Consider the following 16,589-nt stretch of genomic DNA (forward strand, 5'->3'; position numbering starts at 1 on the left):
GCCCGACACCTTCTAGAAAAGCTCTCTCCTCGGGACGTCACTCGAGGGGGCAGATTGGTAAAAATACGGAGCGCCGTTCAAGAGAGGTTAGGTTCTCTCGTAGATGAACCGTGCGGAAACTTTTTTTTTCTTGCAAGAACGAGTATGCATGTATTTTAGAAGAAGTTTGACCGCAAGAATGTTATAGGAGCAAAACGTTTATTTACACAATCCAGTTTCGTGTTCTGGTTACACTATATCAGGAGCAATACACTTATTTGTTTTGGAGAGTTGTGGCTTTCCCCCCTTTTTTAGTTATGGCAGCGTCGAGAAGTTCGTCATTTAGCTTGCCACAAAAGTTCTTCTGCAATACGTTCGTGCTGCACCGCAGGTTGTGTTCGAGTACTGCTTCGCTCGTGAGACAATTCTCAGAGGCGTCCCAGTCAAATTGCTCTTCGTCGGCCAGCAAATGCAGTGCCAGCTTCGTGACGACCTGACGTTGTTCCTACATTAGTAGCAGTTCTGGCTGCGCAGCGAGCTGCTTTACGACAACGTAGCTGTGAGCAACAGCGTGAAGTGCATACTTCGATGGGTAGACTAGACCTCTGTCCAACTGCTTCACGAGATCGCAGCGTTCATGAGTGGTAGAGACTGTGCTCATCTTATTCAGTCAACGCGTCCCTGCAACGCGTCCCTTCAAGGTCCCGTACACTGCATATCCTACGACGTAGACTGGGATCGGAATGACGTCCTGCATCATTCGACAGAGTATCGTTGCTCACAACAACGTTGCAGCTGGGATGTAGTGCCTCTGCCTGCTTGCGTACGCATTCGCAGCGCTGGTCAGTGGCAATAGTCGGCAAGGTGCTCTGCAGGCGCAGCTTGTTTTCGACTTCATGAATCTGCCTGATGGAAACGTGCTTCTGCGCACCTGCCAGTTGTCTATACTTTCCAAGCCGATCTTCTAGGCAATCACTCTGTATCTTCCCAAAAAGGACATTCGACATCCCAACCTCTTCGAAGCTGTACCTAGCGAGCTCAACAAGTGCATAGGTAGTGTGTAAGTGAGCAGCGTGAGTCTCCTTTGTCAGAGTACCCTTGTCAAGGCCTTTGTTTCTCCACTGATCCAGCCATTTCAAAAGCATGTGCAAGAAGTCGATTTTTTATCGTTATCAACGGAAAACACTGCTTGTTGTAACTGGTCTCTCAGCCTTTTTCCCTTCCACGGAGTTTTCACGTTTACAATTTTTCACCACTTGAGTACGATATCGATGAATGTAGCAGTGGCCTCAAAAGAGAGTAGGTTGTGCCTTGCTCCAAAAGCACGTAACGCCTGAGGTGAGAAATCATTGAAGATTTGTAAGACAAGCTGTACGTGCTGCCTTTAAATATTTGAAAGGTAGAGGGCCTTTCTCTGCAGCCCATAACCATGTTTAAACAGCTGGTCACAGTCTTTGCTGTGAAGGGTCCCTCATTGTCGCAAATGGCGCTGTTTGCATGCGCTCTGACTGTGGCGCGTCTGTTTGGATCTCAGGGAAGTAGAAGCAAACTTGGTCATTCTTCTGGTTTGTCCAGGTATTTCTTATGCATTTTAGTACGTGTACCGGATCAATAACGACGAACAGTGGCCTTGCAGGGTCTGACGGGTGTTGATACACAATTCTGTTAGAAGGAGGCGATTCTAAGAGGGGACATCGCTTTTCTGTTCACAGAGCTGTTGTCGCTCACAACGCACACAAGCCGGTACCCAATCTTTTCCAGCCCGCAAATCACATCTTTAAGCGTCTCGCGTAGGAACTCCGCCTTCTACTCTGTCCACTGGCACGATGTGCGCAACCTATAATTTGCACGTTAGGCTGCGTAAAATGAAAACATGCGCATAATTTGCACCTTCATTTGTGCTAAACGCAGCGCCGGTGATATTACCCCATTTGTAGTCAAAGTAGGGTTTTATACGTATTTCCTCTACCACATATGTGGCAAATCGCTGGTCATATTTCAGGTCATAAATTCTTCTCACCATGTACCTGAGGAATGCTTCGCTCTGGTGCTCTTGTTGACCGCTCGTGCCGTAAGACGAGCAGAATGATCTGATCGTCATAGGATGCTTTCATGGCTGCATATGTGTGCGCACGCATGGGGCGATATAGTGAAAAGAGTGGCAGAACACCATGAAATCAACAGGGTAGCGTCTGCGCTGTTTTTTCGATAGGTACAAGGTGACTTGTTTTTTTCTGAAATCGAATGCAGTCGGCGTCATCTTCTGCTTGGGACATGGAAAACTTATCAGGCTGAAAAAAAAAAAAGACAGTCTCGCAAATTTCTGCGACTGAGTTGGACATCAGGTCACCGTCCTACTTCTCGATGCCTTCGAGCAGTTCCACGATACCCCTTTTACTACTACCAATTTCGGGAACGTGCAGGTTTGGGCCTAGCCTTTTTGCGGTTGTTTTCATGGCATGTAGCGTCACGCTCAAGTCTCTTTTCACGTAAACAGAGTGTTTCAGCCACGGTGCTTCATCGTCGACGATGCAAATGAGAAACCTTTCATTTTTTTCGATTACATGGCAGAACTTAATCTCGTGGTTCCTGAAGTGGTTGGTTCTTGAATTGGCTTTATCCTCCTCGCGTGCTCATTTAATCGCCTCGTTGGATTCAACGATGGCTTTCTGGAGCGCAGCATGCTCTATGCGCGCGCGCTTATGGTCAGGGTTTTCCCTTTTTACAGTTTTCCTAGACATGAAGCTCGGAGAGTTCGGGAACTTGGACGGTACAGCGTCCGGGCGAAGGCGCACATGAGATAGCGGCATTGTGATGGTGCGGCCAGTTGCTTTATCGGCATGCAGGGCTACTCGGACAATGTCCTCCTACGTGAAGCTTGCATACCTAGAAATAAATTTCACCTTCAATGAGCAAACCCATGGGTATCTTGACATACAAAAGTGCGCCTTGTGAGCCATTTACACGTGTATGTGTATCTTCATTCAATGAAATTGCTGCAGCAGCAACGAGTCAACGCCCCGAAAGATGGTACAGAGCCGACGCCGTCCCGCGTTCAGGCCGAACGCGCGCAGTTTACGAGATGCAACTGCGCGAGCACAGATGTGCAACCCGAACCTGCTGTTGTATCAAAAACGCACGATGGGAGAAGAGGCAGTGACTTCCGACGCTACACAACGAGTGGGCCCAACTTTCCTTCCACTGTCCGTGAACTTGCCGAGCCGCCGTGAGAGACGCTGGCCGTAGTTACGGGCACTGCGCGCGTTCTGCGTGAATGCTGAGAAACGCAGATGAAAGGCTAACTGCGTCGGCGGTAGCTCTGTCCCTTCTTTCGGTGCGTTGCCTCGTTGGGGCTGCTACAAATAACAATGCTATACCGAAAAATAAGCTTACCCTGGAATTATCGGTGACCGAGAGGTTTTCCGGCGGCACAGCATTTATCCAAGCTCAGTGTTTCCTATCTCGGGAATGAGAACACGTGCACCTTCGTAACAACCCGGTGTAGTTCACACACAGCATTCGCACGGCAGCGTCCTTCCTTTCACATTTCTAAAGCTCGCAGGCACGGGAACACTCACAGGAACACGCAAAACACGAGCAACTGCACGTGGACAGAGACGCGCCGGGCAATGCCGCGGGGATGACTCTTCAGCCGGACGTGCGACTTCGCTGTGACTATACTGGCCATCCATCTTTTCTGCCTCCGCGTGCCCCACCTGCTCGCATAGTGCGCGTGGAGAGGGCGAAAAACTAAGGTCTTTTCCCTTTCAAGCTGGCGTTGGCTTGCCAGTCAAAAGTCTTACTTGACGTTCACTTTAGCATACGCTAAAGAGGATGAAGATGAGAGCCTGCGCGGTCACCAGACATTCATTGCATTACTTTGAGGTTCTCACTCGAATGCGTTCTTACTTCTTATTACTTGTTTTCGCTTTACTAGTTTTCATCTTGTTCTCTTTTTCGGTCGCCTAGACATCTCCACTGGTTCTGCGTGTTTAATGGCACGTTAGAGCGCTCGTGGCAAGTATATGAATCCTATTAAGACAAATATACAGGTTCACTGAATCTGTTTTTTACAACACTTTAATCGACGAGGGTAGCTACATAGGCTTTTATATATGGTGTCTTCTAATTTCTTGTAGCGCAGGCAAAATGAGAGCGGCGCAGAAAAGAAAATTAGACAAATACGCAGCGCCAACTTTCAACATCGAATTTCTTTCCAGTTCTCGCAATCCTACTTATACTCCTCAAAACGTCTTTAGACACATTTATTTTGGTTAACAAAGAACAAAACCAGGAGAACCACATGCAGGCACTTTTGTCGCCGCACTGACTATTTGTAAGGGTGTCCGTTCGACGCGAACAAAGAAAATCGAGCTCTTTTTTTTTTTATTGATAAAGATGTGCGCATGCGCTTGAATTTCGGTGCCATAACGCCGGAGGGTCACTCTGTACCCTGCAGCCAATTAGGCTTTCGCCTTAATACAGCACATCAAGCGTGCAGTAGCGCCTCTAAATTCCCCGTTAGGCTGAAGCCACGCTTTTCAGTGCTTCAGTTTAACTATGACTCGGCACTAAGAAGAAACAATCCAGTGGCGATTTAGCGGTCAATTTGAGAGCACTGTGTGATCATGACGTCGCACCTCTTTGTGGTCCCATATCCATGATTCAAACCACATTCACCACATTTCAAAGTATTGTTCAGGGACTCAGTAGATACATTTCTGTTGACTGTTCATCGCTAGTCGGAAGACGACCGCCATCAGTTCCACTGTACGGGATGCTAATTTACATTTATGCAACATTTCTTAATCTTTATGGAAAACATTAAAATGGCCTGTTGCAGATAACATAAAAAAACGCTGCCGGTTACGCTCACTACGAGGCATACGACGGGGTGGTTTCTTGGGCTAAAGGGTAATTTATGCTTTCGAGCCTGTTGCTTCGGGAGTCTTAGAGATCTTTAAGAAAGAGCTGCAGCCTCTAGAACTTACGCATGAGGTCGTGCCCGTTTATAATTCCTTGCGCTTTCTAGGTCTCAGGCTGTGCATTGCTAACAAACACGTGTGCTGGTGCTTAGAACCGAGAAGTATGAAGCCACTCTTTCTCTTTAACTCGGCACATTAAAAGCTCGTTAAAAGAAGTATTATAAAGTTAGGCCTTGTTAGCAGCCTCATAAATCCAGCTCACACGCGATGCAACATAGTCTTGCTGCACAGGCTGATCGCTTTTCTTGGGCTGGCTATCATTTGAGCTTAATTCCAGCCATAGCGGAACAACTTCTGAGGCGCACAAAACGTGATACGTCCGCTCAGTCAAGAAACCAGCCGGTGAAAAGAAGCATGTTTGCAGTGCTGCTGTATGTGCATGATGTCTCCCATAGGCTAAATAAAGCATTGGGTAGCGTGCAGGAATCACAGTGGTTTTTTCAGCCCCGGAAATGCTGGCAAGGCTCCGCAAACGTGTAAACGCGCCTAAATCACATCAGACTTGTTTGTGAGTCGGACACAGAAAACGTTTTGTGACACGCGCAACGAATGTGGTTTCCCAGATTCCCCTGTTTTGTGGCAGTAAATATGTTGGACAGACAGGCAGGTGCTTAAACGATCGTTTAAGAGAGCACTATAACAATGTCCATAACACTGTTCAAGGCCACTTGGGCATCCACTGCCGACACGGCGGCTCCGTGTCCCTCTTTGAAGATACGGAAGTTTTATCGAGGCAGCTCGCGTGGGAAATTATAGAAGCAGATTTCATCAGAAACCTGGCTAGTGTGTGCGTTAGTGCCCCCTCTATCGCGCTGACACCTAGTGAAGTCGTGTATCTCAACAGACAGAAATAATAATGTTCGTTTTTTTTTTCAAGTGATCATGTTCTTAGTACAATGACTTGCTGTTAGAACACCCCTTGTGACTTTCATTTTCTCTTGTATGTATTGTAACGACGTGGGAGCGACGAGGATGTGGCGCAGTACCACCAGCAAATAGGCTTTATCAGTCATTGTTGTTGTCGTTGTAGCCTGTCGCACGTGTGGCTCCTACCCACGATGTGGGATTGGCGACGAAATGGGTGGATAAAATAATATGGAGCATAAATTTCCTTACACCTATGAAATTAGCATTCAATAGCGTAGAATAACCTGTTAAAATAAAATTAGGAAGGTCATATGGAATGAGTAATAATTAATTTAAAAGTAAAAAAAATGATTTAGCATGGCATTCCTTTATATTCGTCAGAGAGAAAAACCAACAATGTCTTCTTCGTCTCTATGCTTAACTCAAAAACTCGCGCTACTTCAACGTCGTCCCCACTGGCACATACACTCGGCCATGTAGTTGGGCCAAATATAATCATGCCATTTGCGCCCACTTGAGAAAAGATCATCGTCCCGACGTAGAGGCTTGTAAATCAGGGATAAAAAAACTACGCAGTCTTGTCAGTCTTCCTAGTACGGCTTCATGCGAAGCACGTGAACGACCTCGGGTAAATGCCGTCAGCGCTTTGAACACAGAGACCCGTCTGGAACGACTTCGCAGTTGACGTCACTGGTGCGTCGGAGAACTATGTAGGGCCCGAAGTATTTGGGTAGGAGCTATTCAGAGAGCCCACGCTGACGAATAGGTGTCCATACCCACACTTTGTCGCCGATGTTGTATTTTACGAGTCTGTGCCGAAGATTGTAGCGTTTGGCGTCACAATCCCGTTGTTCGTAGATTCTCAGACGCGTAAGCTGCTTAGCTGCCTCTGCTCGTTGTGTGATCTCTTCAGCACCCGTCTCGTTGTCATCAAATTTATGAGGGCGCATTGCGTCTAATGTTGTTGTAACCTCACGGCCGTATACGAGACTGAAGGGTGTCTTGCGAATGGTCTCTTGACGAGCCGTATTGTGCGCCAAGGTGACTTGAGGTAAAACCTCGTTCCAGTTCTTGTCCTCTACATCTGTGTAGATGCTTATCATATTAGCCAGTGTCCTATTGAGTCGTTCCGTCAGTCCGTTTGTTTGGGGGTGATACGCCGTTGTCTTCCGGTGGCGGTACCACGTAGACGTAAAATGATATCCAAAAACTTGGCCATGAACGCAGTACCTCAGTACATGACGACTACTTCGGGAGCACCATGCATTAAAACGATGGATTTGAGAAAAATCGTGCCGCTTCATCCGCTGTTGCCCGTTGCAGAGCTCCTGTCTCGGCATATCCAGTGAGATAATTCGTGGCGACGATTATCCACCTATGGCCGGTAGTAGACGTTGGGAAGGGACCCAGAAAATCCATGCCTACTTGTGTAATTGGTGTGGCCGGTACTTGAACAGGGTGCAGCAAGCCGGCTGGCTTGACGGATGGCGGTTTGCGACGTTGGCAATACAGACATGTCTGAATGTAACGTTTAACGACCGCAGTAAGCCTCGGCCATTAGTAATTCTGCCTAATCCGTGTCAATCTGCGAGTGTAGCCCAAGTGCCCAGCGGTCGGCTCGTTGTGGTAGGCATGTAAGATTTCACGTCGAAGCGATGAGCGAACGAGTGAGTAGTTGCTACCGCTACGTGACAAGTTCTTGTAAAGGACTTTGCGGCGCAAGAAGAACGATGCCAGCACTCTGGCAAATAAACTCGGTACGCTGTTGGTTCATCCTTCCAGGTAATGAATAAGCGGCAGCAATTCAGTGTCATCCCATTGCTGGCGTGAAGGATCGGCAAAGTCCACGAGTCCCAGAAAGACTGTGTCGTCATCGTCTTGTGCTGCCGGTCGAACAGGCGACCGAGAAAGGCAGTGGGCGTCTGCGTGCCGTTTTCGCGACTTGTATGCGAAAATAAAGTCGAACTCTTGGAGTCTAAGACTCCTGCGTGCGAGCTGTCCGGAATGATCTTTCAAGTATAGTGAGCCAGCAAAGCGAATGGTGATCGCTAAGGACGGGTGAAAGATTGACCGTACAAATACGGACGAAATTTCAAAACTTGCCATACCATTGCGAGGCATTGTTTTTCAGTGGTGGAGTAGTTAGCATCGGGCTCGGGGTAGTGTCCTACTGGTGTAAGCGATCACCTTTTCGATGTCGTGCTGCCATTGTACGAGCACTGCCCCAGATCGACATTACTAGCGTCTGTATGCAATATCGTCGGGACGTCTTCATCGAAGTGGGCTAGCACGGGAAGCGCTTTCATGCGTTGCCGGAGCTCGTGAAATGCCCGCTGCTCGTCTTCGCCCTAAGTAAAAGGGATATCTTCTCTGGAGAGCTGTACTAACGGCCATGCGATGCGCAATAGATTCGCAATTAATCGCCGGTATTATGCACAGAGTCCCAGAAAACGTCGCACAGCCTTCTTGCCTGATGGGGTCGGAAAATTAACGACGACAGCAATTTTATTCAGATCAGGTCGGACTCCGGCCGATGGTTGTGCTCTGCAAAAGTGCGGCCTAAAATGACGACGTCGTCTAGATAACAGAAACAAACCTCCCATGTCAGGCCGCGCAGTACCGCGTCCATAAACCTTTCAAATGTTGCAGGCGCGTTGCACAAACCAAACTGCATGACGTTGAATTGAAACAAGCTGTCTGGAGTCACAAAAGCGGTTTGTCAGCTGAATGCGTGGGTATCTGCCAGTAGCCCGATCGGAGATGTTGAGATGAAAAGTAGGATGCGGAATGAAGGCAGTCGATAACGCCATCGATCCGGGGAAGGGGATACACATCCTTTTTCGTCACAGTTGTTCGACACAAAACCTCCAGGACCCATCTTCACGAGGATGACCGGCGCAGACCAAGGGCTAGGGAATCTTGGATGACGCCCTTGGCTAGCATGTAGTCGACGCGTTAAGCGATGATATTGCGCTCTGACGCGGACACGAGGTAAGGCTTTTGCCTGATGAGGTGCGCGGACCCCGTGTCCATCCTGTAGCTAGCCGGCGTAGTTGGAACGCCAACTTTGTTAGCGTTCTGCGCGAAATCGAATAATGATACATGCTTGCTAAGGACGCTGACCGGGGCTTGACGCTTCTCTGAAAACAGCGACTTGTTGATCATTTTTAAAAAGGACCACGAGCCTTCAGGGACACTGTGGTCAGGCCCGTACTCTCGGGATTCGCGCGACGTGTCATAAAGCGCCTACGCTGAGACTGGTATCCACTTCAAAAGAGGCAGGTCGCATACCGCTGGGTAGTACAATAGACTGGGAGGCTAAATTTGACAACCGCAGTGTAGTGGTTCCGCAGGCCACAGAGAGGAAGCATCGAGGTACGAGCACACTTCACAACCATCGAAGGCACAGGCGCAACAATTGCGTCAAGTGTATCGGTGTCGACACCGCAAGCGGCAACTCGAACTCTGGATAAGGAACGTGCCGTTAAGACAGTAAGCATCTTCAGTGACGGCGAGAGCGCGTGAATAGGTAGCAGGTTGGTCGTCAAGAGGAGACAGAAAAAGCTCACCAGTACCGCAGTCAACAGTGGCACCGCACTGTTGTAGGAAATCGAGGCCAAAATTACGTTGTGAATGGATTGAGCAAGCACTGCAAATTCGACTCGATACATCTTATTGGAGAAATAAACGTTCGCGCTGAACATACCAGTAGGTCGGAGCAATTCTCCACTCAAAGCACGAAATACATTAGCGATATCCCAGCGAAACATCGCTTTACGGCCTAGTCGGGTTTTGAAATCCAGGCTGATAACGGAGACACTCGCTCCTGTGTCCACTAAGGCCAACGTAGCAACGTTGTCCACTAAAACACGAATTTTGTTATGACACTTGGTGACTGGCGGAGGCATAGGGGTGTGTAGTTGATGATGACTGGCGACCTTACCTCCATTGGTCGCGCGGCCTAGTTTCCTGGCGGCGGTGACGTGAGATGCCGTCATGGAGACCAGCGCTGGCGTGAAGGCGGCGGCGTCAAGCTCCGCACAGAAGCTGGTGAGTCGCTACGGTAGTTCGCGTGGTGGCTTGTCCTGCTATCGGAGTAAGAAGGCCAGCTTGTCCCGTCGCCGTGCCGATTGCTACGCCGATAAAGAGTACGCGGTCGCTCATGGGACGGTGGTGACGTGCGACAAAATCTGGCGACACGGCCGCGAATACCGCATCGTAAGCAGATGGGGCGCTCACGGGACGCACCGAAATTGTCAGTAGCAGGATAACTGTTACGGCCGTCCCACTCTTGAGAAACTGCAGGTGGTCTGGGTGAGTAGCCGTCGTGTAGCTGACAACTGGGATGCGTCTTCATAGTAGGGTTTGGCGCCCTTGAACTAGGGGCGAAGTCGTAGGCGTCTACGGAGTTGATGGATGTCTCACAAAAGTCGCAATGAGAAAGGTGCTCTCGAGCCCGCGGAGTCGAGAGGGAAGCTGCTTCACGTCGGTCAAGCTCTTCGCGCACCACTTCCCGAATAACTGACGTAAGGTCGGATGGAGCTGGCACCGCGTCAACACTGGCGACGTTAGTTACGTTGGCCAGGCGGCCGAACTTCGGTGTGATACGCCGAGTTTTCAAAGCTTCAAATGTACTGCAGCGCCGAATGACGTCACTTACAGAGTCCAGACTGTCCTTTCCGATGAGGAATTGGTACACGTCCTCGGCGATCCCTTTTAAAAGATGACCAACTTTGTCCTCTTCTGTCATCTGAGGGTCCAGGGCCTTGCACAACTCCAGCACTTCCTCGATGTACGTCGTGCAGGTTGCATTAGGGTTTGCTCTGCACGCTTCTTTTAGCTGCCGGATCTCTGAAGCGCTTCCTGGTTTCATTTACGAACTTTTCCCACGTCGCCATGCTTTCTTCGTGGTTTTCAAGCCACAGAGGCGCGGTTCCCTTGAGGAAGAAGGCAACGTTGTTAAGCTGAGCGGTGGCATTTCACCCATTGAACCGACTTGCGCGTTGGTAAAAGCTGAACTCCGTCCACGTTTTCCCCGGCTTTTCCGGCGAAGGTTCGTGGTTCGATGTAAGGCTGCCATAGGTAGCTGAAAGAAGGAGGCCGGTTCTCGCCGTCGGAAGGCACCAGTGATGGCAGACCGACAATTCGGCGACTTCGGCGAAGCTCCACGGATTGCGCTTCTGCGGGCAGCTCGTCGTCGTTCTTCGGGGGCGCCGTTGTTTTACCCCGCACCTCCACCAAAACTGTTACGATGGATTGCGTTTATTAAAAGTTGAATTAACGAAAAGGGGCCGCGCCGACACCGAGCCCCTGCTATGACAAGCGCACTTCATTCTCTTCTTCCTCCATTCTTCCCGTAGCTTTAGCGTAACAATATGCATTTACTATGGTAACGTCGCTACATCCAGGGAGATGCAGCTGTATAATTGGGATTTCACACTCAGAAGTAGAAAACTGAAATGAAATTTTGGCGTTATGGAAAATGTGAGGCTCAATAAATGTAATTAATCCGCCTCCTCTAGTACGACGGTCCATACGAAATGATCTGTAAAATTTTATCTGAAAATCTTTTGCAGAATATAACTAAGTTTCTTGTAAAAGAATTAAATCAGGGTTAAGTTGAGTGGTTGGACAAGTTAAATCTACTGAAGCTTAACATAAACATTGACATTTCCACTGAAGCAATTGCAGCGACCCTATGGTTTAGAAAATGCCGCAGGCGAAACTGCCTTCTGTAAAATGCTTTCTTTTGGTATAACACTACCCAGGTAGCACAAAAGAGATACGTAACGTTTTCGTAGCGTTTATCCAAGACGATAAAAACGGGTTAAAGAAGACACGAATAAGAGAACTTCGGCGGGGAAACGTCGTATATCTCTGCTAATGTCCGGCTTAATTACTTTCTTGAGACGATCTAGAACAGGTCTGCAAGACGTATTCGAAAAGCTGGTCTAGAGATAGGATTGGGAAAGACACAAGTAATCCCTTTGCCAAGACTATTCGTAACCAATTTCTAAACTTTTTTAGGACGTTATCAAAAAGCAGGTCTAGAAGCGGTCTTGAAAGGTTTACGATCATCTGAAGCTAATTTTCGCGCGTGACGGGAGCGATCAGACATCGTTGTTCAAAACACGCGTTTAGTTTCGCCTCACGCGACTGGCCTATGCCGCGCAGACGTCGTCAGGCGCACCCGTCGGCACGGCCTAGGCCAATCGCGTGAGGTGAAACTGATCGGGCGTTTCGAACAACGATCTCCAATCGCGCCCCAGATGAGTAGAAGCGTCGGTGTTGACTGTAAGAGCCATGGCGCAGTGCCAAGCACTGTTCCCCGCATGGCCGGCGCATCCTCTACCAAGTCTCACGAAAATAAGCCTGTTAGGAATAATGAATCCTTAATACCATCTTTAGTAAGCTACGATGCTTACAACCAAAATGGGACTGACATCCTGCAAAGAACAAATGGTCACGTCTTGGTAGGCGGCCAGACCAAGCCCTTCATGCCAAGAGTGCATGAAATGAGAACACTGTGACGAAGCAAAAGCACTTTATTAAAATGTAATGCTTCTGCAAGGTTCGAACAAACTGTGTGAGAAATGCAAATAGAAATAAAAGTACATCAACAATGACAAAAGTCGCAGAAAGGATTCGTAATGAACTCGAAAGTGAACATTCACTAGCACATAAACAAAATTCCAAGTACACATACAAAAATGAACAGAAAAACCTGGAGTGTACTAAAGTTCCTCATTTATCATAGTAAAGAGCACGTGCTATTAGATGGACTAGAGTTATGCAGTGACATCGGAGCGAATGGAAGAAGTAGACTGAAAAATGCAAGAGTATGAATCGGATGGCAACTGCCTCCAAGCAATGTTACCAATCAGCTAGAAGCTTGAAAAGAGCACAAAAAGAAATACCACCGCATACCATCATAAAACAATCCTGTGACAGAAAAAAAGAAATGGGAACAATGCAAAATTGGAAATATTGCCTTTAGGGTATATCAAAGAATGAAATGGGGAGAAAAATAACCATACAACAAAAAAGCAATAAAGTGAAATTAGTGCAGAATACTTAAACGGGGATTCAGTGTAACAAGTGAACACTACTGTAGTACAGCGAACAATGAGACAGTAATGCTGCATCTTGCCACTCCAGAACGTGAGAAATGAATATGCTAGCCTCATATTAGAAACTTGAAATGAGAACACTGTGACGAAGCAAAAGCACTTTATTAAAATGTAATGCTTCTGCAAGGTTCGAACAAACTGTGTGAGAAATGCAAATAGAAATAAAAGTACATCAACAATGACAAAAGTCGCAGAAAGGATTCGTAATGAACTCGAAAGTGAACATGGAAACATAAACATGGAAATAAACTGGAATGCACTGGAAGCTGCATTTGTGTAACAAAGGAAGCAATGGTCATAATAAATAGTAAGTGTTTTATGTAAAAAGCCCTGTACAAGAGGCAAAGTTGTACCTCTCTGGCAAAAACAAAGTTGCAACGAATAATTTGCAGACCAGCAAATGCATTAGTTAGCACACTGACATGTCACACTTTGTGCACATCTGCAGTCTCCTAATGTAAAAGAAAGCACTCTGAATGAGAAAAACGTTTAACACATGTAGCCCAGAGCAAATTCTTTGCCAGTTCACCTAGACTTTCACATTCAAAAACATTTGCCAAAAAGTCGAGGCACAGTTCCACTGATGTTTACTAATTCACTCCCACTTTCACGTCCAAAAATATTTGGCACACAGTACAGGCAGAGCTTCATAGATAAACAGCTTGAGAGCACCCTACTGATTATTGTGCAGTCCCGCTGCTGGAAATAGAACTGCAGCACATGCTGGTAGTGGTTTCAATGTGGACACACTTGCTGCCCGGGACAGGTATGCTCAGATATATGCACTGGTGCTCCATTTTGTCGAAGTAGACACATTGATGCACTACGCTCGTTGTTGAAATGTATTGAATGCACAAGTATTGGCTTCACCAGAAAGACTTGCCCACATACCACCACTGGCATATATATGCACTTGCTCTTCACTCAGTAGCATTCAACTTAAAGTGTTCCCTATGTGGGAGCCATATGTAAAACCGGTGTCACACGACCACTCTCGATCGCGATCAAGCCCGATCTGGACCGAAATTATTGATGCGACTGGCTCACTCTCGTAGCTTGCGCAAAGGCGCCAATCACGACTGAGAAATTCGATTTGTAACGAACGGGATAGCTGGTTAAAAGAGCCCCGTGTGAAACCGGTATCAAATAATGCACAGACGTACGCTAGGAAAATGTGTTGCGCAATGACAAAGAACTGCGGCATGCCCTGTTATGCGAAGCGTGCGAACAGAACACATTTAAAGAAAAACGCGCGAGCGCTTCGCAAACTCCATGCGCACACATGGCACCCGCACGAACTCGGCAGGCCGCCGACTAAGTAAACCGCGAAGGGCGCACAGCGTACATTCCGACACATGTCCCAAACTGCAAACAATCGTACTACCTAAAGCATACAAGTTATTTTATACCAAGGGCATACCCGATTCACGTACGCAGTATCCACAAGCGAGTTATGCAGCGTACATGCTGTATCCATTCGCCAAGTAGTAAAATTGATAACAACCACAAAGCTACAAGGGACTCAATACATTGCTACCATTTGAGGCGTGAAATAAAATCGAATTTGGCCGTTTCATATATTGGACACAATATATGGACACACGTGGTACCCCGTAAGACCATGAAATACCATTCACGTGGGTAAAGGCGGCGAAAACACAATCGAGAACCTGAAGCGTAAACGATGAAAGCACGGTATATATGGTGCACGCAAAATTCTGTCAGTGCGCTATAGCGCGAGGGAAGAAAATAGAGCGAGCACTTGACCTCACCTTTTGGGATACCGTACTAGTACTGAATCATAAAAAAGCCTGTTTGAACCAGTTCTCTTGTCTGCAACACTCTTGCTAAACGGGAGACTAAAATACCACGATGACGGCTCTATTGCGGAGACCGGCAAGGTGCGCACTGACAGCAATTTCGCCGCCTTTCTTCGCATTCTGCAAAATGCTTTCTTGTCAGGATCACGCATAGCGGCCGATACCGATGCTAGGGACACACAGGCACGATTTCGTCCCTCTAACTTTCGTCCTTATACTGCCCTTAACGCCTTAATCACAGCATCAGTGAAAAGGCGCCTCACATAACATGACAATGAACTTGAAGAGCTGATTATTGCCCTCCACTCGGCGCCCTCCAATCGAAAACACTACTGATTTCGAAATTAAAACTACACAAACAGATCGCACAACCCAAAATAATCACAGAATGTCGTTTTCTTGACGGCAACACACTGCAACGCTTACATGACAAAGGGCAGCGGCAGCACATTCAGAACAGTCGCAAACATACCACAGCGCAATGCAAGTGCGATAACGCTATTATGCCCGGCTCAAACAGATCGCACAACCCAAACTAATCACAGAATGTCGTTTTCTTGACAGCAAAACACTGCAACACTTACATGACAAAGGGCAGCGGCAGCACATTCAGAACAGTCGCAAACAGACCATAGTGCCATGCGAGTGCGATAACGCAACTATGCCCGGCTTCGCGAATAACGTGGCCGCCTTGGTCACATGGCAATTGAAAGCACTACTGATTTCCAAATTAAAACAACACAAACATATCGCACAACCCAAAGTAATCACAGAATATCGTTTTCTTGACAGCAAAACACTGCAACACTCACATGACAAACGGCAGCGGCAGCGCATTCAGAACAGCCCACACCACAGCGAAATGCGAGTGCGGTGACGCAACTATGCCCGGCTCGCCCGGCCGCCCGCGGCATGCTGCCCGGCATCACGAATGACGTGGCCGCCTTGGTCACTTGATGTGACGACGGTATCGCCACCTTGCGCAAGGTTGGATCGCGTTGATGGGTTGTCGAATATTGTAGAAGCCGCTAAAGAGGTTGACGCGCCGTGGCATGGCGCCTTGGTGTGCGCGTCTTGCGTGTCGTGCGCCCGTGAATCATGTTGCGCAGAGCCAGACGCCGCGCGCTCTTCCGTTGTTCTGTCGCCACTCCACCTGCAGCAAGAGTGGCGAGCTGGAAGTTGCCACTGGGTGTTCCGCAAGGCCTTTCAGTTTCCTATCTTATTTCGGACGCTTTCAGTGCCGCGTCATTGTGGTTACAGAATGTTAAAAAACAATTGCCGCTTCTATATAAGTGCGATCACACCACGCTCTGCGCCCAAGCGTGGCGAGCCTATAACGACGAGTTTCAGAAATTTTTAAGCGAATAGGTTTCTGTCTCTTCTCCGTAGGATGTTTTGGTCGGTCGCCGGATTGTTGATTTTCGAGGAAAACGCTCGCGCGTTCGTTCGTTCGCTCTCACGCTAACTATATTTCGATTTCTCTCTCGCTCGCTTTCTCTCTAGTTCTTTTGTTCGCTCGCTCGCTCGCTCAGTCTAATCGCTTGCATTAAGAATGATCGACGATGGTTTCTGCAATTTTTTTTATGTACATTGTGCTCAAAGTATAGAATTCGTTGCCACACTTCCTACGAAGCACCGTTACTAGAAACGACTGTACCGATGTGTCCCTCCGTTGGCACCAAAAGTGAAGTAGCTTATTAACCCGATACTTTTATTTATGCTGCATGTGACTTTCATGATGTAGCGCTCTGGAGCCAAGCTCCAAGTTGTTCATGGGTCCCAGGGGAAAGCGCGTTGTTTGATGAATA

At 47.9% G+C, this 16,589-nt stretch overlaps 1 protein-coding gene and 1 pseudogene across 1 annotated transcript in view; one reads left to right on the forward strand and one right to left on the reverse strand.

The window, feature by feature from the left end:
* hh (hedgehog signaling protein) overlaps positions 1 to 16,589 on the forward strand; it is a 216,138-nt gene that overhangs the window by 126,340 nt on the left and 73,209 nt on the right. The window lies entirely within an intron of this gene.
* Positions 198 to 3,664, reverse strand: LOC142583436 (uncharacterized; annotated as a pseudogene).

The sequence above is a fragment of the Dermacentor variabilis genome, chromosome 5 (assembly GCF_050947875.1).
Source record: "Dermacentor variabilis isolate Ectoservices chromosome 5, ASM5094787v1, whole genome shotgun sequence".
Classification (NCBI taxonomy): Eukaryota; Metazoa; Arthropoda; class Arachnida; order Ixodida; family Ixodidae; genus Dermacentor; species Dermacentor variabilis.